The sequence below is a fragment of the Oncorhynchus mykiss genome, chromosome 16, assembly GCF_057628025.1.
Source record: "Oncorhynchus mykiss isolate SJ-2025 chromosome 16, ASM5762802v1, whole genome shotgun sequence".
Classification (NCBI taxonomy): domain Eukaryota; kingdom Metazoa; phylum Chordata; class Actinopteri; order Salmoniformes; family Salmonidae; genus Oncorhynchus; species Oncorhynchus mykiss.
The window spans coordinates 65497501-65518844 of NC_143037.1; the positions used below are offsets into that span (position 1 = coordinate 65497501).

The 21344-nt window shown below is 47.9% G+C and overlaps 1 long non-coding RNA gene across 1 annotated transcript in view; it reads right to left on the minus strand.

Annotated features, from left to right (window-relative positions):
• The window catches only part of LOC149976958 (uncharacterized), a 23730-nt gene extending 3251 nt beyond the window's left edge, over positions 1 to 20479 (minus strand). The window contains exons 1-2 of the long non-coding RNA XR_016487480.1: positions 20035 to 20479; positions 19723 to 19874 (exon numbers count right to left, since the gene is read on the minus strand). This is a non-coding gene — a long non-coding RNA (uncharacterized LOC149976958). The remainder of the gene's footprint in view (positions 1 to 19722; positions 19875 to 20034) is intronic.
• Positions 20480 to 21344: the final 865 nt, after the last annotated feature.

Below are 21344 nucleotides of genomic sequence, written 5' to 3' on the forward strand. Positions count from 1 at the left end.
TCTTTTAAAGAGTATGGGTCATCTGGGTAAATTGTAATCCATATATCTGTATACAGTCAACTGAGCAGAATATCAAATCACTCTCTCTCTCTTTGTCTTCCTCAACAGGTGTGTGAAGTGCTAGCCCGTTAATCACAGTCTAAGTCTCATGGTACAGTAGGACCTGTGACTTATTCACAGACCTTTTAAAAGTCCAGAAAAATCATTTTTCCTCTCTTTTCTTCCCCCAGGTCTTTAATATAACGGTAAATCTTTCTCCCCACTCCTCTTTCTCTTCCCCCACCTCTCTTATTTTCTCTTTCTCTCACTGTCTTTCTCTCTCCGTCTTTCACCCCCCCCCCCCCCCCCTCTCCCTCTATCACCATCTCCTATTTCTGTGGTCTAGTGCCCGGACAGATTTTACAGACAGGCTTCTGGAGGGGGAACCAGGTTTCATGGGACAGACAGCCAGAACAGTGGGGCCAAGGATGGCTGGTTGGAGGATTGGGCTGGTGGGATAACAGGCTCTCTGTCTTCCCTTTATACCCCCACCCTCCTCTTCTCTCTCCCCGGCCAGACCCCCACCCTCCTCTCTCTCTCTCTCTCTCCCTGGCCAGACCCCCACCCTCCTCTCTCTCTCTCTCTCTCCCTGGCCAGACCCCCACCCTCCTCTCTCTCTCCCTGGCCAGACCCCCACCCTCTTCTTCTCTCTCCCTGGCCAGACCCCCACCCTCCTCTTCTCTCTCCCTGGCCAGAACCCCACCCTCCTCTCTCTCTCTCTCTCTCCCTGGCCAGACCCCCACCCTCCTCTCTCTCTCTCTTTCTCCCTGGCCAAACCCCCACCCTCCTCTCTCTCTCTCTCTCTCCCTGGCCAGACCCCCACCCTCCTCTCTCTCTCTCTCTCTCTCTCCCTGGCCAGACCCCCACCCTCCTCTCTCTCTCTCTCTCTCTCCATGGCCAGACCCCCACCCTCCTCTCTCTCTCTCTCTCTCTCTCTGGCCAGACCCCCACCCTCCTCTCTCTCTCTCCCTGGCCAGACCCCCACCCTCCTCTCTCTCTCTCTCCCTGGCCAGACCCCCACCCTCCCCTCTCTCTTTCCCTGGCCAGACCCCCACCCTCCTCTCTCTCTCTTTCCCTGGCCAGACCCCCACCCTCCTCTCTCTCTCTCTCTCCCTGGCCAGACCCCCACCCTCCTCTCTCTCTCTCTCTCCCTGGCCAGACCCCCACCCTCCTCTCTCTCTCTCCCTGGCCAGAATCCCAGTCTCACCTCAGTTATTCAGCTCTAATCTGAGCCCTGTCTCGTGCTGCTGTCACCACTGCAACTAAAATAGTTTAATTTGACAAGCCTCTGTCAGTGTGTGTGTGTGTGTGTGTGTGTGTCTGTCAAAGTTTGCATGTGTCTCTTTCTGTGGGAGTGTGTGTGTCTGTTAATGTGTGTGTGTCTCTCTCTCTGTGTACGATGTGTCTCTGTCAGTGTGTACGTCAGGGCCAGGCATACTGAAGCAAGGTGGCCACGAGCTTGACCTATGGGAGACCTTACATACCAATAGTAAACCACGGGCAATAAACACAGCCCTGATATACACACAATACAGGGCTTGATCCGGCCAAATGGTTATAGATATGGCTGAGGACTGAGACATGGCCAGAGGTTTGAGATGAGGCCTAATGGTTATAAATACAGCTGAGGACTTGAGATATGGCCAGAGGTTTGAGATGGGGCCAAATGGTTGGATTTATGGCCAATTTGTTATAGATATGACCAAGAGTTTTAGATCATGCCAAAGGCTTTTAGATTTAGCAACCCAAGCACCTTCAACTCAACCAAGGCAATACAGACAAACGCTTGCGCACACACACGCACGCACGCACACGCACACACACACACACACACACAATGTAATTCTCCCTCTAAGGAGTAGGCGAGGCCCTAACAGTGGGAGTGGGCTGGGTGGTCCCCTATGACCATTTTCACTGGCGTCACTATTTAATATAAACAAGATTGAAATATGCAGATAATTGGCATTGTTTCTATCTGAAAAAGCTTTGTTGAATTTGTATCACAATACGAATGGGACTGCAGATTTGAAGGAAACATATGGGCAAAATAGTGATGACACCTTTGAGATGGGCTTAGGAAAGCATCTGCCATATTGCTTAATCCTATACATGATCATTTAAATCTGCCAACACTGACGTTGTAGGGGCTAGGGAAAGGGGCTAAGGGTTGTTGCTGTTTACATACTCTGTTCACTTTTGTTGCTCTCACACGTGAGTGGCACGCATGGCATTTATCATAGTGATGTCACACAAAGCAATGTTGTGTAATAGGAAGCCCATGTGAGAAGGGTTTTACTAGACGGGTCTCAGAGGGACTCACCCAAAAGATTTACTGTCTTTGTTGTTTACCCAGAAGGAGCATTACTCAGATGATTCAATCATTATGGACCGACTCACAATCCAAGAAACTGCCCTCTCTCTCTCCCTCTCTCCTTCTTCGTTGTCCTCCTCCTCTTTTTGGCTCTGTCTCCTGTCTGTTTGGTGTGTGTTGATATGCAGTTTCGTTTAGTCCTGACCCAGGTTACCTGGGAAGTAAACACACACTGGGCCCTGCTCCTTCCTCTCATTAATTCTGAACTTCGGCTCTGTAATGAAAGCAATCCCCACGGTCCAGAACAGACTGTTGTGTAGAAGACTAGTCCATAGACTGCTGTGTAGAAGACTAGCCCATAGACTGTTGTGTAGAAGACTAGCACATAGACTGCTATGTAGAAGACTAGCACATAGACTGTTGTGTAGAAGACTAGTCCGTAGACTGCTGTGAAGAAGACTAGTCAGTAGACTGCTCGTGTAGAAGACAGCCCGTAGACTGCTGTGTAGAAGACTAGCACATAGACTGCTGTGTAGAAGACTAGCACATAGACTGCTGTGTAGAAGACTAGCCCATAGACTGTTGTGTAGAAGACTAGCACATAGACTGTTGTGTAGAAGACTTGCACATAGACTGCTGTGTAGAAGACTAGTCCATAGACTGTTGCGTAGAAGACTAGCACATAGACTGTTGCGTAGAAGACTAGCCCATAGACTGTTGTGTAGAAGACTAGTCCATAGACTGCTGTGTAGAAGACTAGTCCATATACTGTTGTGTAGAAGACTAGCACATAGACTGCTGTGTAGAAGACTAGTCCATAGACTGCTGTGTGGAAGACTAGCACATAGACTATTGTGTGGAAGACTAGCACATAGACTGCTGTGTAGAAGACTAGCACATAGACTGCTGTGTAGAAGACTAGCACATAGACTGTTGTGTAGAAGACTAGCACATAGACTGCTGTGTAGAAGACTAACCCTTAGACTGTTGTGTAGAAGACTAGCACATAGACTGCTGTGTAGAAGACTAGCACATAGACTGTTGTGTAGAAGACTAGCACATAGACTGTTGTGTAGAAGACTAGCCCATTTTAGATCAATGGTTCCCAAACTGTGGGTCGGCAGAGGAGGTGCGGGGGTGTAAAGCTGCAAATTCTTCTCTCCGCCAACAAGAGGGGTGTGAACACTGTGTGCCATGAAAAGTGCTGGTGCCCATAGAAATACACTATATATTCAAAAGTATGTGGACACACCTTCAAAATGAATGGATTTGGCTATTTCAGTTGCTGACAGGTGTATAACATCGAGCACACACCCATGCAATATCCATAGACAAACATTGGCAGTAGAATGGCCTTGCTGAAGAGCTCAGTGACATTCATTCAACTTGGCACTGTCATAGGATGCCACCTTTCCAACAAGTCAGTTTGTCAAATCTTTGCCCCAATCAACTGTAAGTGTTGTTATTGTGAAGTGGAAACGTCTAGGAGCAACAACGGCTCAGCCACGGAGTGGTAGACCACACAAGCTCACAGAACGGGATCGCCGAGTGCTGAAGCACGTGGAGCGTAAAAACATCTGTCTTCGGTTGGAACACTCACTACTGAGTTCTAAACTGCCTCTGGAAGCAACATCAGCACAAGAACTGTTCGTCGGAAGCTTCATGAAATGGGTTTCCATGGCTGAGCAGCCACACACAAGCCAATGCTGGAAGGGGGGCCTGAGTGAAAAGGTTTGGGAACCCCTGCTTTGGATAATGGGCTTTGTGCTGAACTGCTTCAATCGGTGACTTCACTCACTCTGAGGACCTTGAAGTAGTTGTTCCCCTTGCTCTGCAAGGGCTGTGGCTTTTGTGGAGCGATGGGTAACGATGCTTCGTGGGTGACTGTTGATCTGTGCATAGGGTCCCTGGTTCGAGCCCAGGTAGGGGCGAGGAGAGGGACGGAAGCAATATTGTTACACATTGGGTTACCATTAAGGGTGTGTGTGTGTGTGTGTGTGTGTGTGCACGTCTTTGTGCGTATATGTGTCTGCTTTGTCAGTCGGGGATATGTCAAAATCTGTCACGGCAAATCACTTGACTGCATTTTATGTCCGGTTCTAATCATTTCTGAAGGGAAGATGCTGTGTCCAATCTAAACAATGCATCATTGAAAGCTCCATTGGTCAGACGACAGCTGGGTCTCTCCGAAAATGTCCTGGGGACACTATATGTTGGAGCTGCCGTTGATGGAGAGCAAATAGCGAAGATCTGCCCTGTACCATAATGATATTCTGCTCTCACAGCTTCCCGTCTGCAGCTCTTCCTGCACACACAGCACCGAGCTCGCCAGACACCGTGGGTAGACAAACAAAGACAGGCTGCTCGGATGGAAGAGCGTGCAGAGTAGGATGGTTTTATTGGATGCTCTGTGCGTTGGGAAAATTACATTGGATGTTTTGATTCTATACATCAGATTGAAGCCCCAGTAGATTCAGCCAGAGATGGAGTCTAGTTTACAGTGGATTTGCAGTGAGGCAAACTCAGTTTGAGGTAGCACATTTGGTTCCTTGGAAGTTGTGGGAACGTATGTTTTTGGTTTCACATTGGTTGTGGGAATGAAGCCACACATTTCCTGACCAGTAAAACAAAATGTTTTTTAAACTTCTGAGAATAGAAGTGAAAATTTCTTTTTAGGTTGCAAGGAGGTTCTTTGAATGTTTTGCATAGGTTTCTTGAATGTTTTCAAGGGAGGTTTCATTAACGCTGTGAGAATGGAAATTTTAGGTTATTTTGAGGTTTTTGAATGACTTCCTTAAAACTTTCACTGAAGTGATTTGCGCTTTCGGAAAGGTAAAGCATCAGTCCATGTGTACAAGTTTTGTGCTCTTGTATGAAGCAATCAATCCCGCGTTCCTGACCAAAATTAGATTTAACCGGGCTTGTAACTCCCTAACTAGCAAAGAATATCAGCAAATGTGCACACGGCTACAAGAGGCTCTGCTCTGTGATCTTAAATGTACATATACTTAGATGACTCTCAGTCCGGGTGATGTAAGAACCGCTCATGCCTGTGAAATAGAACAAGGCTACTCCTATGAGCTCCTCAGCCTACAACAAAATCACCAAATCAGTCTTGAAGTTAAATTAGATTTTTTGCATTGAAAGCGACTGTTATTATTCTGGCAATTCTGTGTGGGACTGCTCCAAGAGCTGCTCAGCATACGCACGCAGTTTAGAGGGAACATTTCTGAAGGGTATTTACTGCCTGTGAGAGAGACAGGTTTCTGTACTACTGCCGAGAGAGAGGAAACAAGGATTATTCTCCTCTCCCATAAAAGCAAAGGAAGAGAAATGGACAAACGCATGCCTTTGATATCCACCCAAATGGCTAAATGCTTGGCTTTGAAACCCCACTGGCAGTGACACAAACTATTTACAGGCTCTTATCAAAAGAAAGATGGCACACCATGCAGATTAATCTATCACTTCATATTGTACTCTCATCTTTATTTATCTCTCTCTCACTCTCTTTCTCCCTTTCTCTCTTTTTCCTGTGTCCTAGTGTGCACAGTAGATGGTCAAACATACGCACGACACACACACACACACACACACACACACACACACACACACACACACACACACACACACACACACACACACACACACACACACACACACACACACACACACACACACACACACTCACACACACACACACACACACACACACACACACACACACACACACACACACACACACACACACACACACACACTCACACACACACACACACACATACCTGAGCCTGTCTGGGGTATTTGAGAAGTGGCATTTTAATAGAAAGAGTGGAAAGTAAATACATGTTTTGTTATAGCCTGCAGATTCAGGATATGGCTATTTTTCTGACCCACAGTCAGTCTTGTGCCCTCGCTCATTATCTGTCTCTCTGCTATACTTTTATTCTCTCACTTCTGCCCTCAATCATTCTGATTTCTTCCCCCATTCTTTTTTTTCTCCCCTAGCAGACTCATAAAAGCCGTGTGTGTGTGTACGTGCATGCATGTGTGCGTGTGCACGTGTCACTCTGTGTTGTTATGGGTGTCACAGGGGTGGAGACAGAGAAGTAGTTTCTCATAAACAGGCATACATAACCTTTGAATAAAATGTAAAAATGTATTAGTTGCATACACATATTTAGCAGATGATATTGCGGGTATAGCGAAATGCTTGTGTTCCTAGCTCCAATGGTGCAGTAATAACTAACAATACACACCAATATAAAAGTAAATTAATGAAATTAAGAAATATAGAAATATTAGGATGCGATGTCGGAGTCCGGAGTATGTGTGTGTGTGTGTATAAGGTGCCTTCGGTATTGTATTCAGACCCCTTGTCACGACTTCTACTGAAGTCGGTTCCTCTCCTTGTTCGGGCGGTGTTCGGCAGTCGAAGTCACGGGTCTTCTAGCCATCGCCGATCCATTTTCCATTTGTTTTGTCTTGTTTTCACACACACCTGGTTTTCATTCACTCATTACGTGTTGTGTATTTAACCCTCTGTTCCCCCCATGTCTTTGTGTGGCATTGTTTGTTGTAAGTGCTTGTGCACATGTTGACTGGTGCGCGTCGGGTTTTGTACCCGTGTTGTTATTTTCTTTATGCCGTTGGTTTTGGAATTAAACTGCTCCGGCTATTACCTAGTTCTGCTCTCCTGCGTCTGACTTCCCTGCCAACAGTTACACACCCCTTACACCCCTTGACTTTTTCCACATTTTCTAACATTACAGCCTACACACTATACCCCACAATGACAAAGCAAAAACAGGTACTTTGTTGAAGCACCTTTGGCAGCTATTACAGCATGGATTGTTCTTAGGTATGATGCTACAAGCTTGGCACATCTGTATTTTGAATGTTTCTCCCATTCTTCTCTGCAGATCTTCTCAAGCTCTGTCAGGTTGGATGGGGAGCGTTGCTGTACAGGTATTTTCAGGTCTCTCCAGAGATGTTCGATTGGGTTCAAGTCCGGGCTCTTGCTGAGTCACTCATGGAAATTTAGAGACTTGTCCCGAATCCACCCCTGCGTTGTCTTGGCTCTGTGCTTAGGGTCTTTGTCCTGTTGGAAGGTGAACCTTCGCCCCAGTCTGAGGACACTCTGGAGCAGGTTTGCATCAAGGATCTCTCTGTACTTTGCTCCGTTCATCTTTGCCTCGATCCTGACTGGTCTCCCAGTCCCTACCACTGAAAACAACTCCAAAGCATGATGCTGCTACCACCATGCTTCACCGTAGGGATGGTGCCAGGTTTCCTCCAGACGTGACACTTGGCATTCAGGCCAAAGAGTTCAGTCTTGGTTTCATCAGACCAGAGAATCTTGTTTCTCGTGGTCTGAGAGTCTTTAGGTGCCTTCGGGCAAACTCCAAGCGGGCTGTCATGTGACTTGTACTGAAGAGTGGCTTCTGTCTGGCACCTCTACCATAAAGTCCTGATTGGTGGAGTGCTGCAGAGATGGTTGCCCTTCTGGAAGGTTCTCCCATCTCCACAGAGGAACTCTAGAGCTCTGTCAGAGTGACCATCAGGTTCTTGGTCACCTCCTTGACCAAGGCCCTTCTCCCCAGAATGCTCAGTTTGGCAGGGTGGGCAGCTCTAGGAAGAGCCTTGGTGGTTTAATTTAAGAATGATGAAGGCCACTGTGTTATTGGGGACCTTCTATACTGCAGAAATGTTAAAGTACCCTTCCCAAAATCTGTGCCTAGACACAATGCTGTCTAAGGACAAATCCTTCAACCTCATGGCTTGGTTTTTGCTCTGACGTGCACTGTCAATTGTATTTACCACAGGTGGACTCCAATCAGTTTGTAGAAACATCTCAAAGATGATCAATGGAAACAGGATGCACCTGAGCTCAATTTAGAATCTCATAGCATAGGGTCTGAATACTTATACAGTATTTCTGTTTATCTTTTTAATAAATCTCAAATTTTTGCTTTGCTTTGGCCAGCTAGTGGGGACTATTTAATAGTCTAATGGCCTTGAGATTGATTGATGGATTCTATCAAATATATTCATCAAGCCCTTTTTACATCAGCCGATGCCACAAAGTGCTATACATAAACCCATCCTAGAACCCAAACAGCAAGCAATGCAGATGTAGAAGCACGGTGGTTAGGAAAAACTCCCTAGAAAGGCAGGAACCTAGAAAGATACCTAGAGAGGAACCAGGCTCTGAGGAGTAGCCAGTCCTCTTCTGGCTGTGCTGGGTTGAGATTATAACAGTTTATTTATTTTATTTCACCTTTATTTAACCAGGTAGGCAAGTTGAGAACAAGTTCTCATTTACAACTGCGACCTGGACAAGATAAAGCAAAGCAGTTCGACACATATAACAACACAGAGTTACACATGGAGTAAAACAAACATACAGTCAATAATACAGTGGAAAAATAAGTCTATATACAATGTGAGCAAATGAGGTAAGAGATAAGATAAGATGAGATAAGATAAGGGAGGTAAAGGCAATAAATAGGCCATGGTGGCGAAGTAAATACAATATAGCAATTAAACACTGGAATGGTAGATTTGACAGTAGATGAGTGTGCAAAGTAGACATACTGGGGTGCAACGGAGCAAAATAAATAAATAAATACAGTGCCTTGCGAAAGTATTCGGCCCCCTTGAACTTTGCGACCTTTTGCCACATTTCAGGCTTCAAACAGAAAGATATAAAACTGTATTTTTTTGTGAAGAATCAACAACAAGTGGGACACAATAATGAAGTGGAACGACATTTATTGGATATTTCAAACTTTTTTAACAAATCAAAAACTGAAAAATTGGGCGTGCAAAATTATTCAGCCCCTTTACTTTCAGTGCAGCAAACTCTCTCCAGAAGTTCAGTGAGGATCTCTGAATGATCCAATGTTGACCTAAATGACTAATGATGATAAATACAATCCACCTGTGTGTAATCAAGTCTCCGTATAAATGCACCTGCACTGTGGTAGTCTCAGAGGTCCGTTAAAAGCGCAGAGAGCATCATGAAGAACAAGGAACACACCAGGCAGGTCCGAGATACTGTTGTGAAGAAGTTTAAAGCCGGATTTGGATACAAAAAGATTTCCCAAGCTTTAAACATCCCAAGGAGCACTGTGCAAGCGATAATATTGAAATGGAAGGAGTATCAGACCACTGCAAATCTACCAAGACCTGGCCGTCCCTCTAAACTTTCAGCTCATACAAGGAGAAGACTGATCAGAGATGCAGCCAAGAGGCCCATGATCACTTTGGATGAACTGCAGAGATCTACAGCTGAGGTGGGAGACTCTGTCCATAGGACAACAATCAGTCGTATATTGCACAAATCTGGCCTTTATGGAAGAGTGGCAAGAAGAAAGCCATTTCTTAAAGATATCCATAAAAAGTGTCGTTTAAAGTTTGCCACAAGCCACCTGGGAGACACACCAAACATGTGGAAGAAGGTGCTCTGGTCAGATGAAACCAAAATTGAACTTTTTGGCAACAATGCAAAACGTTATGTTTGGCGTAAAAGCAACACAGCTGAACACACCATCCCCACTGTCAAACATGGTGGTGGCAGCATCATGGTTTGGGCCTGCTTTTCTTCAGCAGGGACAGGGAAGATGGTTAAAATTGATGGGAAGATGGATGGAGCCAAATACAGGACCATTCTGGAAGAAAACCTGATGGAGTCTGCAAAAGAACTGAGACTGGGATGGAGATTTGTCTTCCAACAAGACAATGATCCAAAACATAAAGCAACATCTACAATGGAATGGTTCAAAAATAAACATATCCAGGTGTTAGAATGGCCAAGTCAAAGTCCAGACCTGAATCCAATCAAGAATCTGTGGAAAAAACTGAAAACTGCTGTTCACAAATGCTCTCCATCCAACCTCACTGAGCTCGAGCTGTTTTGCAAGGAGGAATGGGAAAAAATGTCAGTCTCTCGATGTGCAAAACTGATAGAGACATACCCCAAGCGACTTACAGCTGTAATCGCAGCAAAAGGTGGCGCTACAAAGTATTAACTTAAGGGGGCTGAATAATTTTGCACGGCCAATTTTTCAGTTTTTGATTTGTTAAAAAAGTTTGAAATATCCAATAAATGTCGTTCCTCTTCATGATTGTGTCCCACTTGTTGTTGATTCTTCACAAAAAAAATACAGTTTTATATCTTTATGTTTGAAGCCTGAAATGTGGCAAAAGGTCGCAAAGTTCAAGGGGGCCGAATACTTTCGCAAGGCACTGTAAATACAGTAGGGGAAGGGGTAGTTGTTTGGGCTATATATACCTGCTGGAATGCATGCTACGGGTGGGTGCTGCTATGGTGACCAGTGAGCAGAGATAAGGCAGGACTTTACCTAGCAGGGTCTTGTAAATTACTTGGAGCCAGTGGGTTTGGCGACAAGTATGAAGCGAGGGCCAGCCAACGAGAGCATACAGGTCGCAGTGATGGGTAGTATATGGGGCGTTGGTGACAGAACGGATGGCACTGTGATAGACTGCATCCAATTTGTTGAGTAGGGTGTTGGAGACTATTTTGTAAATGACATCGCCGAAGTTGAGGATCGGTAAAATGGTGTGTTTGGCAGCATGAGTGACATGGCCAAGATGTTCAATAGAAGATAGAAGCTTTCAGTCTCTCGGTCCCAGCTTTGATGCACCTGTACTGACATCGCATTCTGGATGGTAGCAGGGTGAACAGGCCATGGTTTGGGTGGCTGAGGTCCTTGATGAACTTTTTGGCCCTTTACTTAACTGAGATGTGTAATGTTTTTGGCGGGCTGAGCTAGCTGAGGTTGATCAGAGTAAATCCTTACGGTTGCTGCTTTGTTTTCATTCTTTATTAAAAGAAAACATCTCTAGGGCAGACTCAGTAACTCTCCCCAAAGCCTGCTCTTATTGAAACAACCTCTCACTCCCTGTCAAACCATCATACGTGTGTCTGTGTGTGTGTGTGTGTGAGTGTGTGTGCCCGTGTGTCTGTGTGAGTGTTCTGTGTGTGTGCGCGTATGCATATTCTCCAAACCACAGTCTTCTCTCCACCCCAGATCATTGCTCTCCATGCCAATATCTCATACCACTCTATACAGGTTAGGAGCCTGTGATTTTCTCTAGAATCAGAGTGATGGCCATAGTGGATCCTTGAGAAATCTCTCATCACTCTTTCTACATGCCCTTTCCCATCTCTGGAAAGAGACACAGTAAGCTGTACATCTAACGGTCAGTCTTCCCAATCATGGGCTCCTGTGGAAACAGAGACAGTCTACTAATGTAACTGTCTGTGGCTCACTGACAGACAGATGCTAATCATCCTGCTGCTCTGTGAACAGACTGGAATACACACAGCCCTGAGACACTCAGAAAGTCGCCAGATGGTCCCTGTTTCACAGCTCATAGTCAGTCCACTGCCATTCAGACATAGAGTACCAGGCCTCTCAATCTAGTATCCACAGCCATTTACACAAGCTTCCCAATTTTGTGTATAGAGAAACTGTCGGAACGCAAAGGGGAAGTGTGTGCGTATGCGCGTGCGCAAGTGTGTGTGTGATTATTGGTCACAAGTGTAAATCAAGCAGACATGAGCAGAACCTGGAAACCATTGTGTCAAAATCACAGTTTTCATTTCATTACTGTGGTATATAATTGTGTGGGGGGAAAGAGTTTGGAACGGACCGGCACCTCAAAGCTTACGTAGGGAGTAATAAACATCTGGTTGAGCTCTAAGTGTGTGTGCTTGTGTTAAAGAGCTCATCAGTGATCCAAACCTCTTTCCAGATTCTTAAGCAGAGATGTGTGTTTAACTGGGAACAGAAATCACGTAGAAACCTCGTCAGATTTGGACAGAGTAAAGTCATTCTACATTTCTCTGGTATAGAGCTAGAAGGAAGATAGGAAACAGGGATGGGTAGTTAGCACATCCTAGGAGGACGGATAGACTGTGGTGAAGGAGCTATGGACAAAGGGGTGGCTGGTTTGGGGATAGGGAAAGGTGCTACGGCAATGGTTTTCCATGCTATTCAACTCCCAAGGCCTTTCCTATATTGGTAAACCACCAGCCAGATCGCTCAAGATTGACTTCGAAAATGGACGTCTGTTCATGTCCTGAGGAAGTCAGGAAATTCCTTCAAAACTGGCCACTTGGGGCAACATAGAGCACTATTACAATCAAGTAGGCTTGGGTTTTGCTAGTGTGTTCTGGACAGGGGTGGCGGATGGGCGTAATCCCATACGGAGCAGGAGGAACAACCCAGGGTGTCAAAAACACTTTGAAATTTGACATTTGGAGCAACTTCTACATTTGTTGTAATGTGGATAAACGTCAGAATCTGAAGAGAAATTGGCAAACCCACATGGCTATGGCTGTCACTGACTATAAGTAAGAGAGAATCTCTCTGTGTGTGTGGTTGAGTGTTACTGTTTTCCAAAGTGACTCAATTCCCACCCCGGATCACATGAAATCCAGGATTGGTTCCGGTCTGCTCCAGTCCCGGGAACTCATGTCTTTATTAATCTGAGATTTGTTTCAACAGCACCACTTTATATGAGGGATTATCCTGCTAGACAGAGTAAATCCACACACACACACACACACACACACACACACACACACACACACACACACACACACACACACACACACACACACACACACACACACACACACACACACACACACACACACACACACCTGTCCTGCTCCTCACCACATCAGCTTTGACACCCCTCCATGCAATCTTTTCAATACTGAAGTATTTCCACTGTATTTCCTCTGATCTCATATTTCCATTCAATACAGTCCTGGGATGACACTTCTGTTTCCCTACGGAAGTGACTGAGAGACGCCATGAAAAACTGAGTGTGTGAGTGTGTGAGTGTATTGAAGTGTGTGAGTGTGTGGGTGTATTGAAGTTTGTGAGTGTATTGAAGTGTGTGAGTTTGTGCGTATGTACATACGCGTGATTGTGAGAGATGTGTGTGTGTGTACGTACATGTGTTTGTGAGAGAGAGTGTTCTGCCAGCGTATGCTACACATTGCCTACCTAGTAACTGACTTACCTAGTTACCTACATCATTTTCAGTAGAGACGGTAACGCTAATGGTATGTCTGTGTAGCTGTGCAGCGAGTGGTGTACTGCCCGTAGGTCATTGGCTCCAGTGTTAGCCAGAGCAGCAGCTGTTGTGTGTTGGTATGTGACCTACACTGTGTCACCAGTACACTAACAGGGACTGACAGGGGCACGACGAACCGGACAGATTTAAGGGGATAGAGGTCACTTTGTCTTGCCTAACTTGTGTGTGTGTGTTTGTGTGTGTGAATACTTCTGTGTGAATACCTCAGTCTGTCTATGTGAAGACCGCTCACTGTGAACTCATCTGGAAATGCCTCTGGGAAACCTGGTTGAGAAAAAGTATCTGGTATCGGGCATCGTCTGAATTCTGGGAGCTAACACGTGTCTTCAAGTCTCAGGCAAGGTTATTATTCATTACGCACATGTACTTGACTTCCCTCAACGCCATCATGTGCTAGAGGTACAGTATTTGACCACCCTGCTGTGGTTCAAACGATTAGAGTGAGTGCCCCCCAGCTTCATCCTGGAGAGAAATGTTTTGGAGATAAATGTTTTGACATTATAAAGAAACACTCAGATGTGCAGCTACACTGCCCCGGGGTCCCTCAGCTGACACGTTTGTCTGCGTGTGTGTGCGTGTGTGTGTCCAAGGGCTCATCAGTGAATCAAACGTCTTTAGCAGAGACGTTTAATGTCGTTATTGTTGATGTTATTATCTGTCTCACTTTGCTTAAGCATCAGTCACCTTGCCATTCATGCTAATGAATCTGATCTGAATCTGAGAAAGAGAATGAGAGTGTCCCAGCAGATGCTCCCCTGACCTGTCCCTGCTGCAGTTGACCCTATGAACCCTTCCAACCCCAGGCCATCCTCCTCCAGCTTCAAATACTATAATTCCAGTGTGGGGTTTCACTTGTTGGATTCCCCCCCTCTAACCTTCCCTACACCCACTCCAAAAAACTGAAACCAGGGAAAGCAGACGCCACTGCCCTAGGTTGGGGTGCCCCAAATACTATCAAGATAATGACTTTAGTATCATTGTGGTACCTCTAGAAACATACTACTCCACCCTCCATGGCTCCCCCCAGCCCACCCTCCATGGCTCCCCCCAGACCACCCTCCATGGCTCCCCCCAGCCCACCCACCATGGCCCACCCCAGCCCACCCTCCATGGCTCCCCCCCAGCCCACCCTCCATGGCCCCCCCCAGCCCACCCTCCATGCTCCCCCTCCAGCCCACCCTCCATGCTCCCCCTCCAGCCCACCCTCCACAGCCCCCCCCCAGCCCACCCTCCACGGCTCCCCCCAGCCTACCTTCTATGGCTCCCCCCAGCCCACCCTCCATGGCTCCCCCCCAGCCCACCCTCCATGGCTCCCCCCCAGCCCACCCTCCATGGCTCCCCCCCAGCCCACCCTCCATGGCTCCCCCCAGCCCACCCTCCATGGCTCCCCCCAGCCCACCCTCCATGGCTCCCCCCCAGCCCACCCTCCATGGCTCCCCACAGCCCACCCTCCATGGCTCCCCCCCAGCCCACCCTCCATGGCTCCCCCCAGCCCACCCACCATGGCCCACCCCAGCCCACCCTCCATGGCTCCCCCCAGCCCACCCTCCATGGCCCCCCCAGCCCACCCTCCATGGCCCCCCCAGCCCACCCTCCATGATCCCCCTCCAGCCCACCCTCCATGCTCTCCCTCCAGCCCACCCTCCACAGCCCCCCCCAGCCCACCCTCCACGGCTCCCCCCAGCCTACCCTCTATGGCTCCCCCCAGCCCACCCTCCATGCCCCCCATCCACCCCAGCCCACCCTCCATGGCTCCCCCCAGAGCCCACCCTCCCTGGCTCCCCCCAGCCCACCCTCCATGCCACCCCCCAGCCCACCCTCCATGGCTCTCCCCAGCCCACCCTCCATGGCTCCCCCCACCCAACCTCCCTGGCTCCCCCCCAGCCCACAGCCCACCCTCTATGGCTCCCCTCAGCCCACGCTCCATGCCCCCCCTCCAGCCCACCCTCCACGCCACCCCCCAGCCTACCCTCTATGCCCCCCCCCACCCCAGCCCAACCTCCATGGCTCCCCCCCAGCCCACCCTCCATGGCCCCCCGAGCCCACCCTCCATGCTCCCCCTCCAGCCCACCCTCCACAGCCCCCCCCAGCCCACCCTCCACGGCTCCCCCCAGCCTACCTTCTATGGCTCCCCCCAGCCCACCCTCCATGGCTCCCCCCCAGCCCACCCTCCATGGCTCCCCCCCAGCCCACCCTCCATGGCTCCCCCCAGCCCACCCTCCATGGCTCCCCCCCAGCCCACCCTCCATGGCTCCCCCCAGCCCACCCTCCATGGCTCCCCCCCAGCCCACCCTCCATGGCTCCCCCCAGCCCACCCTCCATGGCTCCCCCCCAGCCCACCCTCCATGGCTACCCCCAGCCCACCCACCATGGCCCACCCCAGCCCACCCTCCATGGCTCCCCCCAGCCCATCCTCCATGCCCCCCCAGCCCACCCTCCATGGCCCCCCCAGCCCACCCTCCATGATCCCCCTCCAGCCCACCCTCCATGCTCCCCCTCCAGCCCACCCTCCACAGCCCCCCCCAGCCCACCCTCCACGGCTCCCCCCAGCCTACCCTCTATGGCTCCCCCCAGCCCACCCTCCATGCCCCCCATCCACCCCAGCCCACCCTCCATGGCTCCCCCCAAAGTCCACCCTCCCTGGCTCCCCCCCAGCCCACCCTCCATGCCACCCCCCAGCCCACCCTCCATGGCTCTCCCCAGCCCACCCTCCATGGCTCCCCCCGCCCAACCTCCCTGGCTCCCCCCCAGCCCACAGCCCACCCTCTATGGCTCCCCCCAGCCCACGCTCCATGCTCCCCCTCCAGCCCACCCTCCACGCCACCCCCCAGCCTACCCTCTATGCCCCCCCCCCACCCCAGCCCAACCTCCATGGCTCCCCCCAGCCTACCCTCCCTGGCTCCCCCCCAGCTCACCCTCCATGGCTCCCCCCAGCCCACCCTCTATGGCTCCCCGCAGCCCACCCTCCATGGCTCCCCCCAGCCTACCCCCCCCCCCCCCCCCAGCCCAACCTCCATGGCTCCCCCCAGCCCACCCTCCCTGACCCCCGGGTGGGGGCTGTGAAATAACCCTGATCCAGGCACAGGCAGCACAAAATGGGTGGATGGATGGACACATAAAAGGAGGGATGGACACATACATGGATGGATGGACACATAAAAGGATGGATGGACACATAAAAGGAGGGATGGACACATAAAAGGATGGATGGACACATAAAAGGAGGGATGGACACATAAATGGATGGACACATAAAAGGATGGATGGACACATAAAAGGAGGGATGGACACATAAAAGGAGGGATGGACACATAAAAGGAGGGATGGACACATAAAAGGATGGATGGACACATAAAAGGATGGATGGACACATAAAAGGAGGGATGGGATGGACACATAAAAGGATGGATGGACACATAAAAGGATGGATGGACACATAAATGGATGGATGGACACATAAAAGGAGGGATGGACACATCAATGGATGGATGGACACATAAATGGAAAGAGATATCCAGTTGAAAGAGTAAGGGGGGAAGAGAGCAAACAAGAGAGTGAGACCAAAGTGTGCGCTTGTTTAATCTGTTCCCCCAACTTCCTGGTGTTAATCCTTGAGAAGAAGCATTGGAGTCTGGCACCCTCTTGCCACGTGATTAGCTTAAACAACAAGAGCCAAGTGGTCAATGTGTTACAGCTGAATCGAGAGGCGATGAAGACAGCTTGTCTGTCGAAACGTTGGACAATAGGTTATTAAATTATTGCATCTGAGCTCCTAGAGTGTGCGGCTCTCCTTTAATTTTACAGCTGAATCGCCCAGAACTCATCTAACAATGCAACAAGTGGCTCAGTGAAGCGCAGGCATTTGGGGAATGATACGCCTTCTTTGATGTTTTAATGAAAGGCATTCTATCTCTCTCCACTTCTTTCCCTTCTAGACCTCCTCTTCTCCTGTTGTTTGATGCTCTGACCGCCGTATGCACTGAGGCTGATGAAAGCTATCGAGTTACTGAAATAATGGCAAATTATTCAACACAACAGCAGTAAATGGACTGTGAATGAGTGACTAAAGATGAGAGCTGGTTCTCTGTATATTTATCCCTCTCCGTCCTCATCTCCCTTCTCTACTTCCTCCCTAATGCACCATCTCTTCCTCTACATCCATCTATCGTCTTCTCCTGCCTTCTACCTCTCCCTCCTTTCCTCACCTCTTCTTTCCCTCTACACTCTCCACTCCCATACTAAGTTATTCCCTCGGTCAGCCATAGTAAAGGCAGAGCCAGTCTTAGTGGGCCTCCATTATATTGTATACACAGAGCAACCCTTCATTGGGCTCCAGTGATTGTTGGGTCTGTTTACTGACTCTGGCGGTGATTGATAACAGCTTCCACATTGTTTACTGTGTGGAACGGACTGCTGGCATCCACAAGCAGTGTGTAGCAATCTCCAGGCCTTTTCAGACAGTCTGGTCCCTGTGGTTACATAAGGCCACGTGTGCATGACCATGTCCTCATCCCCTGACCAAAGTCTAGCTGACTGGACTGCTGCTGCCTCCTTCCTTCCTTCCCTCCCTACCTCTGGGAATATCCGAACTAAATGCACTCAATTCTGATGTTTTTCATTTGTTCTCTCTCTCTCTCTCTCTCTCTCTCTCTCTCTCTCTCTCTCTCTCTCTCTCTCTCTCTCTCTCTCAGCATCACTCCGTTTCTACAAAACGTCTAGATTTAGAAGGTTAAGGTTTTGGTTAACATCTTATGTTTAGGCACTCATTCTGAATGGTTAAGGTAAGGGTTAAGGTTTGTTTACAAACAAGTGTCCACCACTGGGATCCACAGAGTAATAGGATTATGCCCATCCACCACCCCCGTCAAATCCCAAGCCTACTTGATGGTAATAGTGCTCGCTGTTGCCCATAGTGGGCGGTTTTGAAGACATTTCCCGACGTGCTCAGGACATGGATAGATGTCCAAATTTCAAAGTCACCGCTTAAGAGATCTAGTTAGAGAAGAGTACACCTCACAACGACATAAAAAAAGTTAAGTTATTTTTTTCATAGCTTTCTTCATGGCTCTCCATCCGGTTTGTTCTGAAGTGAGGAAAACAGGCAGCACCAGATCTTTGTTCGACCCCTCGCCTGGAGATATCCTTATCATTCTCTCTCTCTGGCTTGATACTCATTTTGTTTTAAGGAGGAAACAGACAAGAGTTTAAGGTCAGTTTTGTGTTTACCCCAGCTAATGATTAAGATAGGATTTAGAGAGTAACCTGATCCTAGATCTGTGCCCAAAGGCAACAACTACTCAAACAAAATAACAAGGAACATAACAGGGGATGTTCAGTGTTAGAGCTCCAGCAGCTGGACAGTGCCAGCGGGCAGAGGGAGCGTGTCACGCCCTGCCAGGGCCACCTTTCTCTTGCAAAACGAGCGTGCCTGTTCCCCCTCTGGCTGTTTGTCTGGATTGAGTGTCATCAGCTCCACATGCAGTGTGATCTCACACACGGTCTACTGTGTCCTCACCTGATGTCATCACCAGAATCTTCTAATGATGCGTTTGCACAGGCAGTCCAATACTAACCTTTTTTTCTTGGTTTTTGACTAATCCGATGTGAAAAGTTCTGATGTGATTGGTGATACCATATGATCATGCACTTGATGTAAAGTGTTGTATAGAAAGAGAGAAAGAGGTACAAAAAAGGAGAGAGGGGGGCGGAAAAGAAAGTAGACCAGAGGCCCAATTCTTCCATAAACAATGAAACAATGAACCTAAGAGATCTGTAGATATGAATGTACATAGATTTGATCAGGCCAGAGAACCCTTTCCCCTAATACCACAGCACGCAATTATACAACTGCACTTACAAGGGACGATGCAGGAAATGTTGACTAGATGAAGTCAATCAGTCTGGGGCCCTGTATGCTAAATAATTTAGGAAGTCATGGGGTATAGGCCGTACCATTCACTCAACAAGGGGGTGTCAGGAGAGCGCTAGCCCTCATTACCTTTGATTGGATTGGGAGAAACGATTGCCATTCCCCCATCAATTAAATGCAATGGAGTCCAGTGGAGGTGGGTGACTTGAAAAATTGAGGAGGATGGGTAAAGGCACGGACCGCACGGAGACGACAAAGCGTCTTTAAAATAAATTGTGAAAGACAAATTATTTGAACCTAAAGCACTTAATATAGACATTTAGAGTACAATATTATGGGGAATGGGATTGAGAGAGCTACTTACACAGCGTTGGGAAGGGATCACAGCAGTGATTGAATGAGCGTATGAAGCATGAGTTGAGGTGTTCAGAGGCTTCAGTGCAGGACAGGCTCATCATGAATGGATGGTGTTGGAGAAGAGCTCAACTCTTCCACTGGGGGCAGGACAGGATTTTACTTGGAAGACAAAAAACAATAACACAACACACTACACAGTTAGACAAAAAAGCTAAGAATGAGTTAGTTCAAACAAGGAGTAAAATTATTGATGTGTAATAATGTGATTGTGTTTGTGTATGTAATTTCCTCTACATAGAAAATTGACCGGTCTACTCACAGTGCTTGGAGAGGAAACATTCAATGTGCCAGTGGATGAGAGGGCACATGAGACATGGCTTCAGTTCCTGTCAGGAGAGAGTTGACAATGGTTGTGGAGTGGAGTGGTCATCACCTTTTAAATCAGGGAACATGAGGGGCACTCACTTAGCTGTATAAAATAGCAGATAAATTCCATTGCAGCTGCGCCAGCGTAGGTTTAGTCAACAAGATTCTACATGAAGTTAAACTCAGACATTTTAGCATTCACAAAGCCAAACATAGACTGCGCATCTCGCCGACTTGACACATCTGAGAAATGTTCCTGGATAAAGCCCTGGCCGTTCACATACCTGATGATAACTGACAACTGTGAGCAGACTGGTAGCACCATAGGTCCCAGAGTGGTGGGGACATTTTCTTTCCCCTGGGGCCCAGAGTTTTTCCTTATCTGGTAACTTAACCAGGAAAACTCAGGACCTTATAGAGTATGACAGTGATTAATCAGTTGTGAAAAGGTTTTATATGGGCTATGATGGGACCAGTTTTTCTAATCCGGTCACATGGTCTTAAAAACCCTGTCAAACTGCAGCAACCTTAGACTTAGAATAGACTAACAGGGTGTTTCCTCTACCCAGACACAGAGACAACAACTGATGGACAACAGAACTCACAGGGCTGAGCTTTTTATGCATGCTTGCATAGTGCAGGCCTATGCAACTGCAGGCCTAATAAAACATTTACTCACAGTCTATGTCATCACTATTATGTCGATTGATTCATTCCAGTTAATAATTTGTGATTGAAAAGGCCTAGGCCGCCTAGCCATCCCAAGTTTGAATATAAACCACATTTGATCACATTCACATTTTCTCCTGACACACAAATAGACTATAAATACATGACCAATTACGTTACCAATTAGTTTACACTGACCAGATGGACAGGGCGCATAGGCTGTATGCATCTGCTCTTATTGGTAGCCTACAGTTGATCAGACTGAAAAGTAGTCTCGTTTTCATCCCATACAGCATGTCAGATCTCCAATGTTTAGGCTAGGCTGCTGCAACATTTATGTAAAGAGTTTTTGCTTTTGTCTGCCTGGATTGATGATGTGTTAATGCCGGAGGAAAGTGGAAATGTGCTACGTCAACCTCTCTTTTTAATCTCACGTTTAATGGATGACGCAAAGGAAGCGATTAAATCATACTGAATTGATTTCGACATCCCAGAGAAGACAATAGAAACTTCCATATGCTCAGCAAGTAAAGCATCATAATTACCTCTACAAGCTCCTTGTACAGTAGTTGCCCTTGTTAGTTGAACTTTCCC